This window comes from Ranitomeya variabilis, chromosome 5 (assembly GCF_051348905.1).
Source record: "Ranitomeya variabilis isolate aRanVar5 chromosome 5, aRanVar5.hap1, whole genome shotgun sequence".
NCBI classification, from domain to species: domain Eukaryota; kingdom Metazoa; phylum Chordata; class Amphibia; order Anura; family Dendrobatidae; genus Ranitomeya; species Ranitomeya variabilis.
Genome location: NC_135236.1, coordinates 4,992,704 through 5,016,804, shown reverse-complemented (window position 1 = coordinate 5,016,804; position 24,101 = coordinate 4,992,704). Strand labels below are relative to the sequence as shown.

General features: G+C 46.9%; 1 protein-coding gene across 3 annotated transcripts in view; it reads left to right on the top strand.

Moving 5' to 3' along the window:
• Positions 1-731: 731 nt before the first annotated feature.
• LOC143774151 (thialysine N-epsilon-acetyltransferase-like) overlaps positions 732-24,101 on the top strand; it is a 41,546-nt gene continuing 18,176 nt past the window's right edge. The window contains exon 1 of one of the 3 annotated variants that reach the window (XM_077261491.1): positions 732-923. The gene's annotated coding sequence lies outside the window, so the exon portion shown is untranslated. Of the gene's footprint in view, positions 924-955; positions 1,125-24,101 lie in introns of those variants that run through there. The other 2 variants (XM_077261489.1, XM_077261490.1) reach the window with 2 other exon arrangements.

The window sequence follows — 24,101 nt, the reverse complement described above, 5'->3', positions numbered from 1 at the left end:
TGTCCGCAGGAGCAGTCCCAACAACATCTGCAGGAGCAGCCTCAATCTCTATAGGAGCAGCCACACAGCTTTTGCAAGAACAGCCCCATAATCTCTATAGAAGCAGAACCACAGTCTGTGCATGAGAAGCCCTACAACCTTCGCAGGAGCAGCCCTACAACCTCTGCAGACGCAAACCCACAACCTCCACAGGGGCCATCCCACAACCTTCGCAGGAGCAGGCGCACAACCTCCACAGGAGCCATCTCACTACCTCCGCAGGAGCAGCCCGACAAGCTTTGCAAGAGCAACCCCACAACCTCTGCAGGAGCAGCCCCACAATCTTTGCAGCAGGAGCCCCACTACCTCTGCAGAAGCAGCCCCACAATTTCTACAGGCGCAGCCAACCTCTGAAGGAGCGGCTCCACAACTTCTACAGGAACAGCCCCACAACCTCTGCAGGAACAGCCCCACAACCTCTGCAGGAACAGCCCCACAACCTCTGCAGGAACAGCCCCACAACCTCTGCAGGAACAGCCCCACAACCTCTGCAGGAGCAGCTCCACAACTTCTACAGGAACAGCCCCACAACCTCTGCAGGAACAGCCCCACAACCTCTGCAGGAACAGCCCCACAACCTCTGCAGGAGCAGCTCCACAACTTCTACAGGAACAGCCCCACAACCTCTGCAGGAACAGCCCCACAACCTCTGCAGGAACAGCCCCACAACCTCTGCAGGAACAGCCCAACAACCTCTGCAGGAGCAGCCCCATAACATCTTATTCAAACACATAATATGAAGCAATATCAGCGGAGCAGGAACAACCACCGGACAGGAGCAGCCACCGTGGCCCACACACAGCACAGAGCAGCACCGGGCGGAAGGAAGCAGCAGCTCCCGGAATCCAGCTGGCAGCAGTCCTGAGCCCGACCCTCCGCTGTGGGTGAGTGCAGCGTTATTACACGGAAACCGTGCACAGCTCCAGGAACTTGGTGGTGGGAGGTCCCCGGTCACAGCTGTGAAGTATCTGCCCGACAGCCGCCATTAGTCAGAGCAGAGACGGCAGCTAATGTCCTCCTCCCCCATAGATCGCTGCAGACATTACTGAGCCCTGAGGCATTGCTGGATACTGACAGCAGCTAATGTAAGAAGGACCCGGATATTACCCTATATCCCTCATACACCGATATTACCCTATATCCCCTCATACACCGATATTACCCTATATCCCCCCTCATACACCGATATTACCCTATATCCCCCCTCATACACCGATATTACCCTATATCCCCCCTCATACACCGATATTACCCTATATCCCCTCATACACCGATATTACCCTATATCCCCTCATACACCGATATTACCCTATATCCCCCCTCATACACCGATATTACCCTATATCCCCTCATACACGGATATTACCCTATATCCCCCTCATACACCGATATTACCCTATATCCCCCTCATACACCGACATTACCCTATATCCCCTCATACACCGATATTACCCTATATCCCCTCATACACCGATATTACCCTATATCCCCCCTCATACACCGATATTACCCTATATCCCCTCATACACCGATATTACCCTATATCCCCTCATACACCGATATTACCCTATATCCCCTCATACACCGATATTACCCTATATCCCCTCATACACCGATATTACCCTATATCCCCCTCATACACCGATATTACCCTATATCCCCTCATACACCGATATTACCCTATATCCCCCTCATACACCGACATTACCCTATATCCCCCCTCATACACCGACATTACCCTATATCCCTCATACACCGATATTACCCTATATCCCCCCTCATACACCGATATTACCCTATATCCCCTCATACACCGATATTACCCTATATCCCCTCATACACCGATATTACCCTATATCCCCTCATACACCGATATTACCCTATATCCCCTCATACACCGATATTACCCTATATCCCCTCATACACCGATATTACCCTATATCCCCCCTCATACACCGATATTACCCTATATCCCCCCTCATACACCGATATTACCCTATATCCCCCCTCATACACCGATATTACCCTATATCCCCCTCATACACCGACATTACCCTATATCCCCCTCATACACCGATATTACCCTATATCCCCTCATACACCGATATTACCCTATATCCCCCTCATACACGGATATTACCCTATATCCCCCCTCATACACCGATATTACCCTATATCCCCTCATACACCGATATTACCCTATATCCCCCCTCATACACCGATATTACCCTATATCCCCCCCTCATACACCGATATTACCCTATATCCCCTCATACACCGATATTACCCTATATCCCCCCTCATACACGGATATTACCCTATATCCCCTCATACACCGATATTACCCTATATCCCCCCTCATACACCGATATTACCCTATATCCCCTCATACACCGATATTACCCTATATCCCCCCTCATACACCGACATTACCCTATATCCCCTCATACACCGATATTACCCTATATCCCCCCTCATACACCGACATTACCCTATATCCCCTCATACACCGATATTACCCTATATCCCCTCATACACCGATATTACCCTATATCCCCTCATACACCGATATTACCCTATATCCCCCCTCATACACCGACATTACCCTATATCCCCTCATACACCGATATTACCCTATATCCCCTCATACACCGATATTACCCTATATCCCCCCTCATACACCGACATTACCCTATATCCCCCTCATACACCGATATTACCCTATATCCCCTCATACACCGATATTACCCTATATCCCCCCTCATACACCGACATTACCCTATATCCCCTCATACACCGATATTACCCTATATCCCCTCATACACCGATATTACCCTATATCCCCCCTCATACACGGATATTACCCTATATCCCCTCATACACCGACATTACCCTATATCCCCTCATACACCGATATTACCCTATATCCCCCTCATACACCGATATTACCCTATATCCCCTCATACACCGATATTACCCTATATCCCCTCATACACCGACATTACCCTATATCCCCTCATACACCGACATTACCCTATATCCCCTCATACACCGACATTACCCTATATCCCCCTCATACACGGATATTACCCTATATCCCCTCATACACCGATATTACCCTATATCCCCTCATACACCGATATTACCCTATATCCCCTCATACACCGATATTACCCTATATCCCCCTCATACACGGATATTACCCTATATCCCCCTCATACACGGATATTACCCTATATCCCCTCATACACCGATATTACCCTATATCCCCTCATACACCGATATTACCCTATATCCCCTCATACACCGATATTACCCTATATCCCCTCATACACCGATATTACCCTATATCCCCCCTCATACACCGACATTACCCTATATCCCCTCATACACCGATATTACCCTATATCCCCTCATACACCGATATTACCCTATATCCCCTCATACACCGATATTACCCTATATCCCCTCATACACCGATATTACCCTATATCCCCCTCATACACCGATATTACCCTATATCCCCTCATACACCGATATTACCCTATATCCCCCTCATACACCGATATTACCCTATATCCCCCTCATACACCGATATTACCCTATATCCCCTCATACACCGATATTACCCTATATCCCCTCATACACCGATATTACCCTATATCCCCTCATACACCGATATTACCCTATATCCCCTCATACACCGATATTACCCTATATCCCCTCATACACCGATATTACCCTATATCCCCTCATACACCGATATTACCCTATATCCCCTCATACACCGATATTACCCTATATCCCCTCATACACCGATATTACCCTATATCCCCCTCATACACCGATATTACCCTATATCCCCTCATACACCGATATTACCCTATATCCCCCTCATACACCGATATTACCCTATATCCCCTCATACACCGATATTACCCTATATCCCCTCATACACCGATATTACCCTATATCCCCCTCATACACCGATATTACCCTATATCCCCTCATACACTGATATTACCCTATATCCCCTCATACACCGATATTACCCTATATCCCCTCATACACTGATATTACCCTATATCCCCTCATACACCGATATTACCCTATATCCCCTCATACACCGATATTACCCTATATCCCCTCATACACCGATATTACCCTATATCCCCTCATACACCGATATTACCCTATATCCCCTCATACACCGATATTACCCTATATCCCCTCATACACCGATATTACCCTATATCCCCCTCATACACCGATATTACCCTATATCCCCTCATACACCGATATTACCCTATATCCCCTCATACACCGATATTACCCTATATCCCCTCATACACCGATATTACCCTATATCCCCTCATACACTGATATTACCCTATATCCCCTCATACACCGATATTACCCTATATCCCCCTCATACACTGATATTACCCTATATCCCCTCATACACTAATATTTTGGTTATTGCTGCCTCCAGTCATATCTCTAGGATCACCAGGATCAGTCAATGCCGTGGGATATTGCATACTTCTTACAATGATGTCTACTAGTCCTGTTTTGGACCACTATCATGACAACTCGAGAATATCAGTAACTTGGAGGGCATTGCAAATCATGACTGGGCTAAGATTGCTAAGGAATGCCGCCTGAAAGCTGTTGTGTCATGACTAGTGAAGAGCGAATATAGGTTTTCCCTAGCACGCTCGGTGGTCCTCCGAGTATTTGTTAGTGTTCGGAGATTTAGTTTTTCTCGCCGCAGCTGAATGATTTACATCTGATAGCCAGCATAAGTACATGTGGGGGTTGCCTGGTTGCTAGGGAATCCCCACATGTACTTATGCTGGCTAACAGATGTAAAACATTCAGCTGCGGCAAGAAAAACTAAATCTCCAAGCACTAAAGTATACTCGGAGGACCCCCGAGCGTGCTCAAGAAATCTCGAGTAACGAGTATATTCGCTCATCACTAGTCATGATCCATCACATGAGCAGCAGGTCATAGAATAATAGAATGTTAGAGTTGGAATGGACCTCCTAGATCATTGTGTCCAACCCTCTTCTCAATGCAGGAGTCACTAAGCCCTCTCAGACAGGTGTCTGTCCAGCCTCTGTGTGAAGACTTCCATTGAAGGAAAACTCACCACCTCTCTCGGCAGCCTGTTCCACTCATTAATCGCCCTTACTGTCAAAAAGCCTTTTCTAATATCTAATCTGTATCTTCTCCTTTTCACTTTCATTCCATTGCTTCTAGTCTTTCCTTGTGCAAATGAGAATAATGATTGTAACGGGGTCTACCAAGCTGGGGTACCTCTTTCAGTACCACCCCGTGTTTCAGGAGGTCCACTTTGCACTGGCTGGAGTCTGAATGAAGGACGCTGGCTGGAATTCCTTGATTACATGAGAGCATATAAAAGCTGGCTGCTTCTCCACGTATTTCCAGTCTCACAACACTTTATTCACAGAACACAGAATATATATCACAACAGATACAGAGGGCAGGCCCATTCAAAAGCGGCAGGCCAGACATACATTACAATAGCCGCAGGGGGCTGGAGCCTGCTGATATTTACTGTGGGAATTACAAAGGTGGGGGAGGTCAGAAGGGGGATATCTTGTCTCCTCTGCCCAGGGGCGCAGCCTGTGGCCTGATGCATTAGGGACATATATCTCACATGGAACCTATTATATATACAAATAACTGCATAAAGGTACCTTCACACTGACCAATTTTCCAACGATATCGCTAGCGATCCGTGACGTTGCAGCGTCCTGGATAGCAATATCGTTGTGTTCGACACGCAGCAGCGATCAGGATCCTGCTGTGATATCGTTGGTCGGAGCTTAAAGTCCAGAGCTTTATTTGGTCGTCAGATCGCCGTGTATCGTTGTGTTTAACTTCAAAAGCAACGATGCCAGCAATGTTTTACAATGGTAACCAGGGTAAATATCGGGTTACTAAGCGCAGGGCCGCGCTTAGTAACCCGATATTTACCCTGTTTACCATTGTAAAAGTAAAAAAAAACACTACATACTCACCTTCTGATGTGTGTCACGTCCCCCGGTGTCCGCGCTGCTGCTCAGAGCTTCCTGCACTGAATGTGTCAGTGCCGGCCGTAAAGCAAAGCACAGCGGTGACGTCACCGCTGTGCCCTGCTACTGCCGGCGCTTACACAGTGCAGGAAAGCGGACGCCGGGGGACGCGACAGGCACCGAAATGTAAGTATGTACTGTTTGTTTGTTTTTACATTTACACTGGTAACCAGGGTAAACATCGGGTTACTAAGCGCGGCCCTGCGCTTAGTAACCCGATGTTTACCCTGGTTACCATTGTAAAAGTAAAAAAAAACACTACATACTCACCTTCTGATGTGTGTCACGTCCCCCGGTGTCCGCGCTGCTGCTCAGAGCTTCCTGCACTGAATGTGTCAGTGCCGGCCGTAAAGCAAAGCACAGCGGTGACGTCACCGCTGTGCCCTGCTACTGCCGGCGATTACACAGTGCAGGAAAGCGGACGCCGGGGGACGCGACAGGCACCGAAATGTAAGTATGTACTGTTTGTTTGTTTTTACATTTACACTGGTAACCAGGGTAAACATCCGGTTACTAAGCGCGGCCCTGCGCTTAGTAACCCGATGTTTACCCTGGTTACCCGGGGACTTCGGCATCGTTGGTCGCTGGAGAGCTGTCTGTGTGACAGCTCTCCAGTGACCACACAACGACGAAACAGCAACGCTGCAGCGATCGGCATCGTTGTCTATATCGCTGCAGCGTCGCTTAATGTGATGGTACCTTAACATATTCTGGGTGCTGGGGGGTTCTGTAACAATGATGATCCCTCTACACTGTGACAGCCCTTCAGATAGTTGTAGACGGCTATTAAGTCTCCTCTCAGCCTTCTTTTTTTTTAAAGCTAAACATTCCCAGATCCTTTAACTGTTCCTGGTAGTACATACTTTGTAGTCCGCTCACCATCCTGGTCGTTCTTCACTGAACTTGCTCCAGCTTTTCAATGTCTTTTTTATAGTGTGGTGCCCAGAACTGGACAGAGTATTCCAGATGAGGCCTGACCAAGGAGGAGTAGAGGGGGATAATTATTTCACGTGATCTAGATTCTATGCTTCTCTTAATACATCCTAGAACTGTGTTTGCCTTTTTTGCTGCTGCATCACTCTGTTGACTCCTGTGTAGTCTGTGATTTATTAATATACCCAAGTTTTTTTCACACGTGCTGTTGCTTAGTTCTATTCCTCCCATTCTGTAGATGTAATTTTTGTTTTTCTTGCCCAGATGTAGAATCTTTCATTTCTCCCTGTTAAATACCATTCTATTAGTCACTGCCCATTGTTCAAGCTGATCTAGATTCTTCTGAATTCTTTCTCTTCTTCTCTATTGTTAGCTATCCCTCCTAGGTTTGCATCGTCTGCAAATTTGATTAATTTACCTTCAGTTCCCTTATCTAGATCATTTATAAAAATGTTGAACTATACAGGGCCAAGGACAGAACCTTGTGGTCCCACTTGTAACACTGGGACAAGGACAGAGCCTTGTGGTATCCCACTTTTATCACTGAGACCAGGACAGAGCCTTGTGGTACCCCACTTGTAACACTGGGGCCAGGATAGAGCCTTGTGGTACACCACTTGTAACACTGGGGCCAGGACAGAACCTTGTGGTACCCCACTTGTAACACTGGGGCCAGGAGAGGTCCTTGTGGTACACCACTTGTAACACTGGGGCCAGGACAGAACCTTGTGGTACCCCACTTGTAACACTGGGGCCAGGAGAGGGCCTTGTGGTACACCACTTGTAACACTGGGGCCAGGACAGAACCTTGTGGTCCCCACTTGTAACACTGGGGCCAGGAGAGGTCCTTGTGGTACACCACTTATAACACTGGGGCCAGGACAGAACCTTGTGGTACCCCACTTGTAACACTGGGGCCAGGAGAGGGCCTTGTGGTACACCACTTGTAACACTGGGGCCAGGACAGAACCTTGTGGTCCCCACTTGTAACACTGGGGCCAGGATAGAGCCTTGTGGTACACCACTTGTAACACTGGGGCCAGGACAGAACCTTGTGGTACCCCACTTGTAACACTGGGGCCAGGAGAGGGCCTTGTGGTACACCACTTGTAACACTGGGGCCAGGACAGAACCTTGTGGTCCCCACTTGTAACACTGGGGCCAGGATAGAGCCTTGTGGTACCCCACTTGTAACACTGGGGCCAGGAGAGGGCCTTGTGGTCCCCACTTGTAACACTGGGGCCAGGACAGAACCTTGTGGTACCCCACTTGTAACACTGGGGCCAGGACAGAGCCTTGTGGTACCCCACTTGTAACACTGGGGCCAGGACAGAGCCTTGTGGTACCCCACTTGTAACACTTAGGCCAGGACAGAGCCTTGCGGTACACCACTTGTAACACTGGGGCCAGGACAGAACCTTGTGGTACCCCACTTGTAACACTCTTGCAATTGATGTGCATCCATTTTTCACCACTCTTTGAGTACGATGATCACTGAGCCAGGTTTGAATCCATCTAACCGTGGCCTTGTCAGTCCCATACTTGGTCATTTTTTCAATAAGGATAGTATGAGATACTTTATCAAGTGCTTTGCTGAACTCAAGATATGCTACATCTACCGCATTTCCCCAAAAAACCAAGCCAGTGATTCCATCATAGAAGGAAATCAGATTAGTCTGGCATGACAGGTCCTACCAGTTAGGGAGGCAGCAGGGCACATCAGCCTCAAGGTTTCTACTAAGTACTAAAGACAGTAGTCATGAAGGGGTAAAGAAGGTCGAGGCTTTAGGAGTCATTAAAAGTGGCATTTTGTGGTGAATTTGGAAAAACCTATTTTTTCTCTTCGCCACGACAGCACCCACTGAGAGAGGGGATCCGCCCCTAGGAACAGGAAACCCTACGGAGAGATAAAAGGGGCGGTCCCCCTCGCTCCCACAGTTTGGTTTCCTGTTCCTATGGGAATCCACGGAGAAGAGGATGCCTGTCATGAATCCCAATGGCTAGGGATAGCACAGGACAAGCAAAGTACAAATATATTACGGACGAGCTCTAGGGTGATGGAACCTGGGCTGACCGCTGCCCTACGCCTGACAAACGCAACTAGAGATAGCCAGGGAGCGTGCCTACGTTGGTTCTAGATGCCACGCACCAGCCTAAGAGCTAACTAGCACTGCAGAGAAAATAAAGACCTCACTTGCCTCCAGCGGAATGAACCCCAAAAGATATAGTTGCCCCCCACATGTATTGACGGTGAAATGAGAGGAAGGCACACACATAGAGATGATATATATAGTTTTAGCAAATTGAGGCCCGCTGTAAACTAGAAAGCAGAATGATACAAAAGGGGACTGAGCGGTCAGCAAAAAACCCTAATCAAAAAAACCATCCTGAGATTACAAGAACCCATGTGCCAACTCATGGCACATGGGGAGAACCTCAGTCCACTAGAGCTACCAGCTAGCATAGAGACATAATAAGCAAGCTGGACAAAAAACCAAACAACTGAAAATCAGCACTTAGCTTATCCTGAAAGATCTGGGAGCAGGTAGGCAGGAACCAAACAGAGCACATCTGAATACATTGATAGCCGGCAAGGGAAATGACAGAAAGGCCAGGTAAAATAGGAAACACCCAGCCACTGATGGACAGGTGGAAACCAAAGGCCGCAACCCACCAAAGTCACCCAGTACCAGCAGTAACCACCAGAGGGAGCCCACAAACAGAATCCACAACAGTACCCCCCCCTTGAGGAGGGGTCACCGAACCCTCACGAGAACCCCCAGGGCGATCAGGGTGAGATCTATGGAAGGCGCGGACCAAATCAGTCGCATGAACATCGGAGGCGACCACCCAGGAATTATCCTCCTGACCATAACCCTTCCACTTAACCAAATACTGGAGTTTGCGTCTGGAAACACGAGAATCCAAGATCTTCTCAACAACATACTCCAATTCTCCCTCCACCAGCACCGGAGCAGGAGGCTCAACCGAAGGAACAACGTGCACCTCATACCTCCGCAACAACGACCGATGGAACACATTATGAATAGCAAACGATGCTGGGAGATCCAAACGAAAAGATACAGGGTTAAGAATCTCCGAGATCCTATAAGGACCGATGAACCGAGGCTTGAACTTAGGAGAAGAGACCTTCATAGGGACAAAACGAGAAGACAACCACACCAAATCCCCAACAAGAAGTCGGGGACCCACGCGGCGACGGCGATTAGCAAACTGCTGAGTCTTCTCCTGAGATAACTTCAAATTGTCCACCACCTGATTCCAAATCTGATGTAGCCTGTCCACCACCACGTCCACTCCAGGACAATCCGAAGGCTCCACCTGACCAGAGGAAAAACGAGGATGAAACCCCGAGTTACAAAAAAAAGGAGAGACCAACGTGGCCGAACTAGCCCGATTATTAAGAGCAAATTCGGCCAGTGGCAAAAAAGCAACCCAGTCATCTTGATCAGCAGAAACAAAACACCTCAAATAAGTTTCCAAGGTCTGATTAGTTCGCTCCGTCTGGCCATTCGTCTGAGGATGGAATGCAGACGAGAAAGACAAATCAATGCCCATCTTGGCACAAAACGTCCGCCAAAATCTAGACACAAACTGGGATCCCCTGTCAGAAACGATATTCTCCGGAATCCCATGCAAACGAACTACGTTCTGAAAAAATAAAGGGACCAACTCAGAGGAGGAAGGCAACTTAGGCAAGGGCACCAAATGAACCATCTTAGAAAAGCGGTCACACACAACCCAGATAACGGACATTTTCTGTGAAACCGGGAGATCAGAAATAAAATCCATGGAAATGTGCGTCCAAGGCCTCTTCGGGATGGGCAAGGATAACAACAACCCACTGGCCCGAGAACAGCAAGGCTTAGCTCGAGCACACACTTCACAAGACTGCACAAAGGTACGCACATCCCTAGACAAGGAAGGCCACCAAAAAGACCTGGCCACCAAGTCTCTAGTACCAAATATTCCAGGATGACCAGCCAACACAGAAGAATGGACCTCGGAGATGACTCTACTGGTCCAATCATCCGGAACAAACAGTCTTTCTGGTGGACAACGATCCGGTTTATCCACCTGAAACTCCTGCAATGCACGTCGCAAGTCTGGGGATACGGCGGACAATATTACCCCATCCCTAAGGATACCAGTAGGCCCAGAGTCTCCAGGAGAGTCAGGCACAAAACTCCTGGAAAGAGCATCTGCCTTCACATTCTTTGAACCTGGCAGGTATGAAACCACGAAATTGAAACGAGAAAAAAACAACGACCAACGAGCCTGTCTAGGATTCAAACGCCTGGCAGACTCAAGGTAAATGAGATTCTTGTGATCAGTCAAGACCACCACACGATGTTTAGCACCCTCAAGCCAATGACGCCACTCCTCAAATGCCCACTTCATGGCCAAAAGCTCCCGATTACCCACATCATAATTGCGCTCGGCGGGTGAGAATTTTCTAGAGAAGAATGCACATGGCTTCATCACCGAGCCATTAGAACTTCTCTGTGACAAAACCGCCCCCGCTCCAATCTCGGAAGCATCAACCTCAACCTGAAAAGGAAGTGAAACATCTGGTTGACACAACACAGGAGCAGAAGAAAACCGGCGCTTAAGTTCCTGAAAGGCCTCCACGGCCGCAGGAGACCAATCAGCAACATCAGCACCCTTTTTAGTCAAATCAGTCAAAGGTTTAACAATACTGGAAAAATTAGCAATGAACCGACGATAAAAATTAGCAAACCCCAAGAACTTCTGAAGGCTCTTAACAGATGTAGGTTGTGTCCAGTCACAAATCGCCTGAACCTTGACGGGATCCATCTCAATAGTAGAAGGAGAAAAAATGTACCCCAAAAAAGAAATCTTCTGGACTCCGAAGAGACACTTTGAGCCCTTCACAAACAGAGAATTGGCCCGCAGAACCTGAAACACCTTCCTGACCTGTAGAACATGAGACTCCCAGTCATCAGAAAACACCAAAATATCATCCAAATGCACAATCATAAACTTATCCAGATATTCACGGAAAATATTGTGCATAAAGGACTGAAAGACTGACGGAGCATTGGAGAGTCCAAAAGGCATTACCAAATACTCAAAATGGCCCTCAGGCGTATTAAATGCGGTTTTCCACTCATCACCCTGTTTTATCCGCACCAGATTATACGCACCGCGAAGATCTATCTTAGTGAACCATCTAGCCCCCTTAATGCGAGCAAACAAATCAGTCAATAATGGCAATGGATACTGATACTTGACTGTAATCTTATTCAGAAGGCGATAATCTATACAAGGCCTCAGGGAACCATCTTTTTTTGCCACAAAAAAAAAACCTGCTCCCAGAGGGGACGAAGATGGACGAATATGTCCCTTTTCCAAGGACTCCTTAATATAATTCCGCATAGCAGTATGCTCTGGCAGTGACAGATTAAATAAACGACCCTTAGGGAACTTACTGCCAGGAATCAATTCTATAGCACAGTCACAATCTCTATGCGGAGGGAGCGAATTGAGCTTAGGCTCCTCAAAAACATCCCTATAGTCAGACAAAAACGCAGGGATCTCAGAAGGAGTAGATGAAATCGGAGGTGCATAATCATGAACCCCCTGACATCCCCAGCTTAACACAGACATTGTTTTCCAGTCCAGGACAGGATTATGAGTTTGTAACCATGGCAGACCAAGCACTAGTACATCATGTAAATTATAAAGTACAAGGAAGCGAATCACCTCCTGATGAACGGGAGTCATGCGCATGGTTACTTGTGTCCAATACTGCGGTTTATTCATAGCCAATGGTGTAGAGTCAATTCCCTTCAGAGGAATAGGAACTTCCAGAGGTTCCAGACTAAAACCGCAGCGTTTAGCAAATGACCAATCCATAAGACTCAGGGCAGCGCCCGAATCCACATAGGCATCGACGGAAATGGAAGACAGTGAAAAAATCAGTCACAGACAAAATGAACTTAGGCTGCAGAGTACCAATGGCAAAAGATTTATCAACCCTTTTTGTGCGTTTAGAGCATGCTGATATAACATGAGCTGAATCACCACAATAGAAACACAATCCATTTTTCCGCCTATAATTTTGCCGTTCACTTCTGGACTGAATTCTATCACATTGCATAGTCTCAGGTGCCTGCTCAGAAGACACCGCCAACTGGTGCACGGGTTTGCGCTCCCGTAAACGCCGATCAATCTGAATGGCCATAGCCATAGACTCACTCAGACCTGTAGGCGTAGGGAACCCCACCATAATATCCTTAATGGCCTCAGAAAGACCATTTCTGAAGTTTGCAGCCAGGGCGCACTCATTCCACTGAGTAAGCACCGACCATTTCCGAAACTTCTGACAATATATCTCCGCTTCATCATGCCCCTGAGAGAGGGCTAATAAAGCCTTTTCAGCCTGAATCTCCAGGTTAGGTTCCTCATAGAGCAATCCCAATGCCAGAAAAAACGCATCCACACTGAGCAATGCAGGATCCCCTGGTGCCAATGCAAATGCCCAATTCTGAGGGTCGCCCCGCAGGAAAGATATTACAATCTTGACCTGTTGAGCAGGGTCTCCAGAGGAGCGAGATTTTAAAGAAAGAAACAATTTACAATTGTTCCTGAAATTCAGGAAGGTAGATCTATCTCCAGAAAAGAACTCTGGAATAGGAATTCTAGGTTCAGACATGGGAGTGTGAACAACAAAATCCTGTATGTTTTGAACTTTTGCCACGAGATTACTCAGGCTGGAAGCCAAACTCTGGACATCCATGTTAAACAGCTAAGATCAGAGCCATTCAAGGGTTAAGAGGAGGTAAGAAGCAGCTAGACAGCAATTAAGGGCTAGGCAGCAAAACTCTGAAGGGGAAAAAAAAAAAAAAAAAAAAAATTTCCCTTAAACACTTCTCTTTCTCCTGCTTCAGCCCAAACAATTAACACTTTGTGGGCCGGCTATACTGTAATGAATCCCAATGGCTAGGGATAGCACAGGACAAGCAAAGTACAAATATATTACGGACGAGCTCTAGGGTGATGGAACCTGGGCTGACCGCTGCCCTACGCCTGACAAACGCAACTAGAGATAGCCAGGGAGCGTGCCTACGTTGGTTCTAGACGCCACGCACCAGCCTAAGAGCTAACTAGCACTGCAGAGAAAATAAAGACCTCACTTGCCTCCAGCGGAATGAACCCCAAAAGATATAGTTGCCCCCCACATGTATTGACGGTGAAATGAGAGGAAGGCATACACATAGAGATGATATATATAGTTTTAGCAAATTGAGGCCCTCTGTAAACTAGAAAGCAGAACGATACAAAAGGGGACTGAGCGGTCAGCAAAGAACCCTAATCAAAAAACCATCCTGAGATTACAAGAACCCATGTGCCAACTCATGGCACATGGGAAGAACCTCAGTCCACTAGAGCTACCAGCTAGCATAGAGACATAATAAGCAAGCTGGACAAAAAACCAAACAACTGAAAATCAGCACTTAGCTTATCCTGAAAGATCTGGGAGCAGGTAGGCAGGAACCAAACAGAGCACATCTGAATACATTGATAGCCGGCAAGGGAAATGACAGAAAGGCCAGGTAAAATAGGAAACACCCAGCCTCTGATGGACAGGTGGAAACCAAAGGCCGCAACCCACCAAAGTCACCCAGTACCAGCAGTAACCACCAGAGGGAGCCCACAAACAGAATCCACAACAGATGCCTAGCCTGGATGCCGCTTGCGCAGTTTACCTGTGAGGACGGCAAGGGCTCCAGAGCTGGAGGCAGCGTCGGGGGTCCTGGTGTCAGCTTCCCCCCTCTGCTGGCAGACGCCGTGAGGCCAGGGCTGGAAAGTGGCTGGCTCACAGGAATTCATCCGGGACGTCTGCGGGGAGTTAGCGCTGTGGTTTGGGGAGCGCTGCGCCGTCCTCGGCGAGCGCTCATACGGCGTGGAGCCCCAGTATGTTCCCCCGGAAGTACAGCAAAAAACTTCCGGGGTGATGGAGGAGACGGCGCCTGCGCTGGTGCCGGTGACAACGCGGGCACATGGAATATGTCCGCGACCCGGAAGTGCTTAGCACTTCCGGGTTCAACAGGAAGAAGATGGCGGCCCCCATGTGAAAAGGACGCCGGCGGTAACGCTCCGGCGTCCAATATGGATTCGGCGCAGGACCCTGCGATGTCTTCCATTGAAGCCACCACAACTACTCCTCGCAGCCATGCCAGCAGCAGCAGCCGCTCCAAGCGGAGCGGATCTTCTAAGAAGAACAAGCCTCTGCAGTCTCCTCCTCGTCAGCTGGTACCTTTACAGACCGCTTCACTGGGGTGAGTGTACATCTACCCTATTAAGCTGATTGCTGTTCCCTCTCCTCTAAGGCCGGCCTCACACTAGCGAGTTTTACGGACGTATGAGTGCATAAACTACGTCCGTAAAACTCGCAAAATAAACGGCACAATTATTCTCAATGGGGCTGCTCCTATTAGCCGTATATTACGGTTCAGTATTATACGGCTTTCTACGGCCGTACAAAATCGCAGCATGCTGCGTTTGTCACCGTATTGCGCAAAAAAATCGCCAATGAAAGTCTATGGGGGCGAGAAAAATACGGATTCCACACTGACCAGCAGTGTGACCTGCGAGAAATACGCAGCGGTGTTAGTGAAAAGTCGGTAATTCAATTGCCGGCTTTTCATTTCTCCTGCACAAACCCGACAGGATATGAGACATGGTTTACATACAGTAAACCATCTCATATCCCTTTTTTTTTGCATATTCCACACTACTAATGTTAGTAGTGTGTATGTGCAAAATTTCAGCGCTGTAGCTGCTAAAATAAAGGGTTAAATGGCGGAAAAAATTGGCGTGGGCTCCCGCGCAATTTTCTCCACCAGAATGGTAAAGCCAGTGACTGAGGGCAGATATTAATAGCCAGGAGAGGGTCCATGGTTATTGGCCCCCCCCGTGGCTAAAAACATCTGCCCCCAGCCACCCCAGAAAAGGCACATCTGGAAGATGCGCCTATTCTGGCACTTGGCCACTCTCTTCCCACTCCCTGTAGCGGTGGGATATGGGGTAATGAAGGGTTAATGCCACCTTGCTATTGTAAGGTGACATTAAGCCAGATTAATAATGGAGATCTTCCAGATGTGCCTTTTCTGGGGTGGCTGGGGGCAGATGTTTTTAGCCACGGGGGGTGCAATAACCATGGACCCTCTCCTGGCGATTAATATCTGCCCTCAGTCACTGGCTTTACCATTCTGGCGGAGAAAATTGCGCGGGAGCCCACGCCAATTTTTTCCGCCATTTAACCCTTTATTTTAGCAGCTACAGCGCTGAAATTTTGCACATACACACTACTAACATTAGTAGTGTGGAATATGCAAAAAAAAAGGGGATATGAGATGGTTTACTGTATGTAAACCATGTCTCATATCATGTCGGGTTTGTGCAGGAGAAATGAAAAGCCGGCAATTGAATTAGGCTACGTTCACATTTGCGGTCCTCGCCGCAGCGTCGGGCGCCGCATGCATCATGCGCCCCTATATTTAACATGGGGGCGCATGGACATGCGGTGCACTTGCGTTTGGCGCCGCATGCGTCCCTGCGGCGCCCGCGTCGGGGCGCAGAGGACGCAGCAAGTTGCATTTTTGCTGCGTCCAAAATCAATGAAAAAAAGGACGCATGCGGCGCAAAACGCAGCGTTGTGCATGCGTTTTGCCGCGTTTTTGTTTGCGTTGTGCGCTGCGGCGCACAACGCAAATGTGAACGTAGCCTTACCGGCTTTTCACAGCTATCGCGCTGAATGAAATCTAAATACAGAATATATATATATGTGTCTCAATGACATATATATATATATATACTGTATATATGTTTTACCGAACATTTGAGCACATAAATCCATTAGATGTCGGTTTTGCAAGCCTGCGCGAAAATCTCGCAGTACGGATGCCATACGGATTACATACGGAGGATGCCATGCGCAAAATACGCTGACACACCCTGACTACGGATCACTATTTTGGGAACATTTCTCCGTATTACGGCCGTAGTACGGACGTAAAAAACGGACCGTATTGTCTTACGCCGAGTGTGAGGCCGGCCTAACACTCTAGGCAAAATGTACTGAAAAAACGAAACACAAACAGTGTGCAATATGTCTTCAGCCCCTTCCGGATAGTTACAAAAAGAAACTTTGTAAACCATGTATTGATTCCACCTTACGGGAGGAGGCCTCGGTTAAATCAGAAGACATTAGAGTCTTGATTAGAGAGGAATTACAAGCCCTGCATAGTTCGGGAAAAGAAATGCGTACTAAGGGGATAAGAGAATATGTTTCACCCATATCTGACCAGTCTTCCGAATTAGGGTATGTTTCCACGGTCAGGATGGCCGGCGGTATCGCCGCAGCGGCGAAGCCGCTCGGCGCTAAGCCGCTCGGCGCTAAGCCCCGCCCCCTTTCTGGGACGCGATCATGCCGGATGTGTTAACTCTTCATATCCGGGATGATCGCTCTCTCCCATAGGGCCCTGTGATATGCCGTGCGGGGACGCTGCGTCCCCGCAAGGTGTACGGGCATGCTGCGATCTGAAAAGACGCGCAGCATGTCCATAGTCGCAGGGCCGCCGCGTGCGGGTTTCCACGCATAGTGGAGATGAGATTTCATCAAATCCCCTCCACTATGCTGGAACATCTGGACGCTGCATGTTTGACGCTGCAGCGCTGCGCAGCGTCAAACTCGCAGCGTTTACTGAACGTGGAAACATACCCTTAGAGAATGCAGATTCGGATATTTCCAGAAAATATGTTTCCTCGGACGAGGATCAGGATACGTGCTTCCCCACCGATAGTATAGATAACCTGGTGAAATCCGTCTGTAACACCATGGGCATCGAGGATTCTAAGACCCCTAAAACACAGCAGGACATAATGTTCGCTGGGCTGTCTGAAAGGAAAAGACCCTCCTTTCCGGTGATAGCAGCAGTTAAAAATTTAATTAAAAAAGAGTGGGAAAGCCAGGGGCAAAGGGGATTACCACCATCTTCAAAGAGACGTTATCCTTTTAATGATGAGGAATTCTCGACTTGGTCAAAAGCCCCAAAAGTAGACGCAGCAGTGGCTTCCACATCCAAAAAATCCCTGCTACCTGTGGAGGATTCAGGTTCACTACAAGATCCTCTGGACCGCAAAGCCGACTCTCTCCTTAAAAGAGCGTGGGAATCTTGTGCGGGAGCCCTAAAACCGGCTGTGTCGGCTACATGCACCGCTAGGTCCATGTTAGTCTGGCTAAGTGACTTGGAAGAAGGACTTAAAAACGGTCTCTCTAGAGACAAGTTGAGAGCCTCTATACCTTTGATTAGGGGCGCTACAGCCTTCCTGGCAGACTCATCTGCTGACTCAATACGTTTGGCGGCCAAGTCGGCGGGGCTGACTAATGCAGCACGTAGGGCCCTGTGGCTTAAGGGTTGGAAAGGCGATACCCAGACAAAATCCAAATTGTGTGGCCTTCCATGTCAGGGTGAGTACCTATTTGGTACTAAGCTGGACGAGATCCTAACTAAAGCAGGAGAGAGGAAAAAGGGCTTCCCTAATAATAATTACCTTCCATCTTATAGGAGGGCGTTCCGAAAGCCCGTGTTTAACAAAAGGAAGGATTTCAAGAACCAAGACCGCTGGGCCACTAGAGAAGACAGAGAGGAGCATTCTTTGGGAAGCGCCCTTTCAAAACTGAGGAAAAACCCCGCTAGAACAGATCTGCCTGTGGGAGGTAGATTGTCTTCCTTCTCAGATCAATGGCAGAAAATAACTTCAAACGTTTGGGCAAATAGTCTCATTACCTTTGGCCTAAAACTAAAATTTTCCCGAGTCCCTCCGGACTCATTTCTATTGACTTCTTTAAAAACCCAGTTACAACAGGAGGCTTTGGAGCAGGAGGTAATGAATCTTCTAGCCAAAGGAGTTTTGGTGGAAGTTCCATTTCTTCAGCAAAAAAAAGGATTCTATTCCCCTCTATTTTTAATCCCAAAGCCAGATGGATCATTCAGAACCATATTGAACCTTAAAAAATTGAACACCTTCTTAGAGAATCAAACCTTTAAAATGGAGTCTATCCGGTCCACCATAAAACTGTTGTCTCCCCATTGCTTTATGACGGTACTCGACCTAAAAGATGTGTATTACCATCTGCCAATTTTTTATAGAACATCAACAATATCTCCGCGTGGCGATTGTGTTGAATGGATGTATACGACACTTTCAGTATACAGCAATGCCCTTTGGACTATCAATAGCTCCAAGGGTATTCACTAAGTTAATGTCGGAAGTAATGTCATACCTAAGGGTAAGAGATACCCTCATAATCCCGTACCTTGATGATCTTTTAGTAGTATGGAGTTCCCCTTCACAATGTCACCAACGATTGTGTGATATGGTTTCGTCCCTGCAAAGGTTAGGATGGTTGGTAAATTGGGAAAAGTCTAGACTTCTTCCAACTACTCGACAAACATTCTTGGGAATTATAATAGACTCTATAAGCCAAAAATGTTTCCTACCAGAATCCAAGCAATTGACAATAAGAAATAAGGTACAGTCGGTAATAGATAAACCTCTAATATCTTTAAGACAAGGCATGTCCCTCCTTGGCTCCTTCACGTCATGTATCCCAGCAGTACCATGGGCTCAATTTCATTCAAGGTGTTTACAATATGCAATTTTACATGAGGAAATAAAATTACAAGGTCATCTAGATGGTAAAATTTCCCTTTCTGAAGACGTAATTAAATCTCTATCCTGGTGGCTAGAACCAGATCACTTGGTTAGTGGGGTCCCCTGGGTAGTTAAACCTTCAAACACAATATTCACGGATGCCAGTCCTAGTGGTTGGGGAGCACATTTGAGAGATCAGGTAGCCCAAGGTCTATGGTCGGTTACGGAGTCAGACGACTCATCTAATATAAGAGAGCTGAAAGCTATCCATCACGCTCTATGTGAATTCCTTCCGCAGCTACACGGAACACATACAAGGATTCTGTCAGACAACATGACATCAGTAGCTTATATCAATCATCAAGGAGGAACAAGATCAGGAACACTCATGTCTATAGCCGAAGACATCCTAACTATAGCCGAGGAACATCTACTGTCTCTATCAGCACTACATGTCAGAGGAGTGGACAATTCAAAAGCTGACTTCCTCAGTCGTCATACCCTCCACCAAGGGGAGTGGGTTTTAAATAATCAAATCTTCAAAATGATAACCATGAAATGGGGTTTACCAGAGATAGATCTCTTCGCTACAAGAAACAACAGGCAATTAAAAAAGTTCGCTTCAATGTTCCAATCCGACAAACCCGATTTTCTCGACACTCTCCAGGTGCCATGGACATTTCAAAAAGCGTATGCTTTTCCTCCTCTGATACTTCTACCAACAGTAATCAGGAAGATAAGGGAGGACAAAGCCAATATAATCCTGATTGCCCCATTTTGGCCAAAGAGACCATGGTTCTCCCTGCTCAGAGCCATGTCCATCTCAGATCCATGGATTCTCCCAGAGGATCAGGATCTTCTCTTCCAGGGACCCTTCAACCACCCTCATGTGAAGGGTCTACGGTTGACAGCCTGGAATTTGAGAGGCAATTGTTGAAACTAAGGGGTTTCTCTGATCAAGTGATTAATACTTTATTATTAAGTAGGAAAAGATCCACTACTTCTATATACAGTGTCTACAAGTAGTATTCAACCCCCTGCAGATTTAGCAGGTTTAATAAGATGCAAATAAGTTAGAGCCTTCAAACTTCAAACAAGAGCAGGATTAATTAACAGATGCATAAATCTTACAAACCAAAAAGTTTTGTTGCTCAGTTAAATTTTTATAAATTTTAAACATAAAAGTGTGGGTCAATTATTCTTCAACCCCTAGGTTTAATATTTTGTGGAATAACCTTTGTTTGCAATTACAGCTAATAATCGTCTTTTATAAGACCTGATCAGGCCGGCACAGGTCTCTGGAGTTATCTTGGCCCACTCCTCCATGCAGATCTTCTCCAAGTTATCTAGGTTCTTTGGCTGTCTCATGTGGACTTTAATCTTGAGCTCCTTCCACAAGTTTTCAATTGGGTTAAGGTCAGGAGACTGACTAGGCCACTGCAACACCTTGATTTTTTGCCTCTTGAACCAGGCCTTGGTTTTCTTGGCTGTGTGCTTTGGGTCATTGTCTTGTTGGAAGATGAAATGACGACCCATCTTAAGATCCTTGATGGAGGAGCGGAGGTTCTTGGCCAAAATCTCCAGGTAGGCCGTGCTATCCATCTTCCCATGGATGCGGACCAGATGGCCAGGCCCCTTGGCTGAGAAACAGCCCCACAGCATGATGCTGCCACCACCATGCTTGACTGTAGGGATGGTATTCTTGGGGTCGTATGCAGTGCCATCCAGTCTCCAAACGTCACGTGTGTGGTTGGCACCAAAGATCTCGATCTTGGTCTCATCAGACCAGAGAACCTTGAACCAGTCAGTCTCAGAGTCCTCCAAGTGATCATGAGCAAACTGTAGACGAGCCTTGACATGACGCTTTGAAAGTAAAGGTACCTTACGGGCTCGTCTGGAACGGAGACCAATGCGGTGGAGTACGTTACTTATGGTATTGACTGAAACCAATGTCCCCACTGCCATGAGATCTTCCCGGAGCTCCTTCCTTGTTGTCCTTGGGTTAGCCTTGACTCTTCAGACAAGCCTGGCCTCGGCACGGGAGGAAACTTTCAAAGGCTGTCCAGGCCATGGGAGGCTAACAGTAGTTCCATAAGCCTTCCACTTCCGGATGATGCTCCCAACAGTGGAGACAGGTAGGCCCAACTCCTTGGAAAGGGTTTTGTACCCCTTGCCAGCCTTGTGACCCTCCACGATCTTGTCTCTGATGGCCTTGGAATGCTCCTTTGTCTTTCCCATGTTGACCATGTATGAGTGCTGTTCACAAGTTTGGGGAGGGTCTTAAATAGTCAGAAAAGGCTGGAAAAAGAGATAATTAATCCAAACATGTGAAGCTCATTGTTCTTTGTGCCTGAACTACTTCTTAATACTTTAGGGGCACCAAACAGAATTCTGGGGGGTTGAGGGGTTGAATAATAAATGACCCTCTGAAAAAACTTTTCACAATTAAAAAAAAAAAATAAACAAAGAAATAACATTCTTTTTTGCTGCATTGCATTTCACACTTCCAGGCTGATCTACAGTCCAAATGTCACAATGCCAAGTTAATTCCAAATGTGTAAACCTGCTAAATCTGCAGGGGGTTGAATACTACTTGTAGGCACTGTATGTGAGAGTATGGAGAAAGTTTCTAAGTCTTTATCCATTGGCCTTGTCAAAAGAAATTCCTATTTTTAACATTTTAGAATTTCTCCAGAGAGGACATGATTTAGGTCTTTCAGTTAATACCTTAAAAGTGCAAGTCTCTGCTCTAGGGGCATTGTATAGTCACAATGTAGCAGGTGATAGGTGGATAGCTAGATTTATTTCAGCCTGCCAGAGGTCAGAACCAGTTCAGATTCCCCCGCATACCTCCTTGGGACGTTAATCTAGTCCTTGAAGCCTTGACAGGTCACCCATTTGAGCCACTACACTCAGCTCACATTAAACACGTTACTCTCAAAACTGCTCTTCTTGTCGCATTAGTATCGGCGAGAAGGGTAAGTGACATACAGGCACTATCAGTAAATCCTCCCTTTCTGTCGATATTTCCAGATAGAATTGTCCTGAAAACAGACCCTTCCTACCTACCTAAGATGTGTACTAAATTTCATAGATCTCAAGAAATTCTTCTTCCTACTTTTTATAATGAACCTACAAATCAGGAAGAGGAGAAATACCATACCTTAGATGTGAAAAGGGCTGTAATGACTTACTTAGACAGGACTAGCGCCTGGAGGAAGAGCAGGGCTCTCTTTGTTTCCTTCCAGGGTCAAAGAAAAGGAGCTGGTGTTACAAAAGGCACATTATCTCGATGGATTCGGGAGGCGATATATCTTGCCTATTCGTCTAAAGGGGAGAATCCACCTGAGACTGTAAAGGCACATTCCACCCGTGCGATAGCTTCATCCTGGGCGGAACGAGCAGAGGTTCCAATAGAACTCATATGTAAGGCCGCAACCTGGTCTTCTCCTGTTACCTTCTATAATCACTATAGATTAGATCTATCTGCTTCCACTGATTTGTGTTTCGGTAGATCAGTTCTTAACACGATAATCCCCCCCAAATAACTATCTCTGAAAGTCTCTCAGTGGGTGCTGTCGTGGCGAAGAGAAAACACCGGATTACGTACCGGTAATGCTCTTTTATAGAGCCACGACAGCACCCCTTCACTTCCCTCCCATATATATATATGTATATTAACTTACATATGAGCACTGTTAAGGGTGATTGGTTCTTGTAGACGTTCGTAATTAAGTTAAGATAAAGGATGATATAGAATTATCTACTAAAACTGGTGGGCAGTTCCTCGCAATCTCTGTAACCCAAACTGTGGGAGCGAGGGGGACCGCCCCTTTTATCTCTCTGTAGGGTTTCCTGTTCCTAGGGGCAGATCCCCTCTCTCAGTGGGTGCTGTCGTGGCTCTATAAAAGAGCATTACCGGTACGTAATCCGGTGTTTCTCTTTGTTTCTCAGATATTTCCGTTTATTGCAAACAGCAGAAGTTTTACTTTTTTTACAAAATGAGAATGGTTTCTGTACTTCTTGTTCAGATGATGGTTCCTCCTTCTGTTCTTTGTATCAGTTTTGTCAGATGTTTATTTTGTCTCCAATCTGTTGTTGTGTCTTTAATTACCGCCTCGCGGTTGTTTATCGCCCTTTGATCCCGTCCATGATGCTGGTCGCTGGCATTATCTTCTTGTGTCTCACGAGGGGCTGAACCCTGTGACATTTCAGAGCTTTCACTAGACTCCTGCTTTCCATTATACCGCTGGCATATTAGTGTTATTCTTGGATCCATATTTAGTGACTTGGTTTGTCAATCTTTTATCTCTTCAC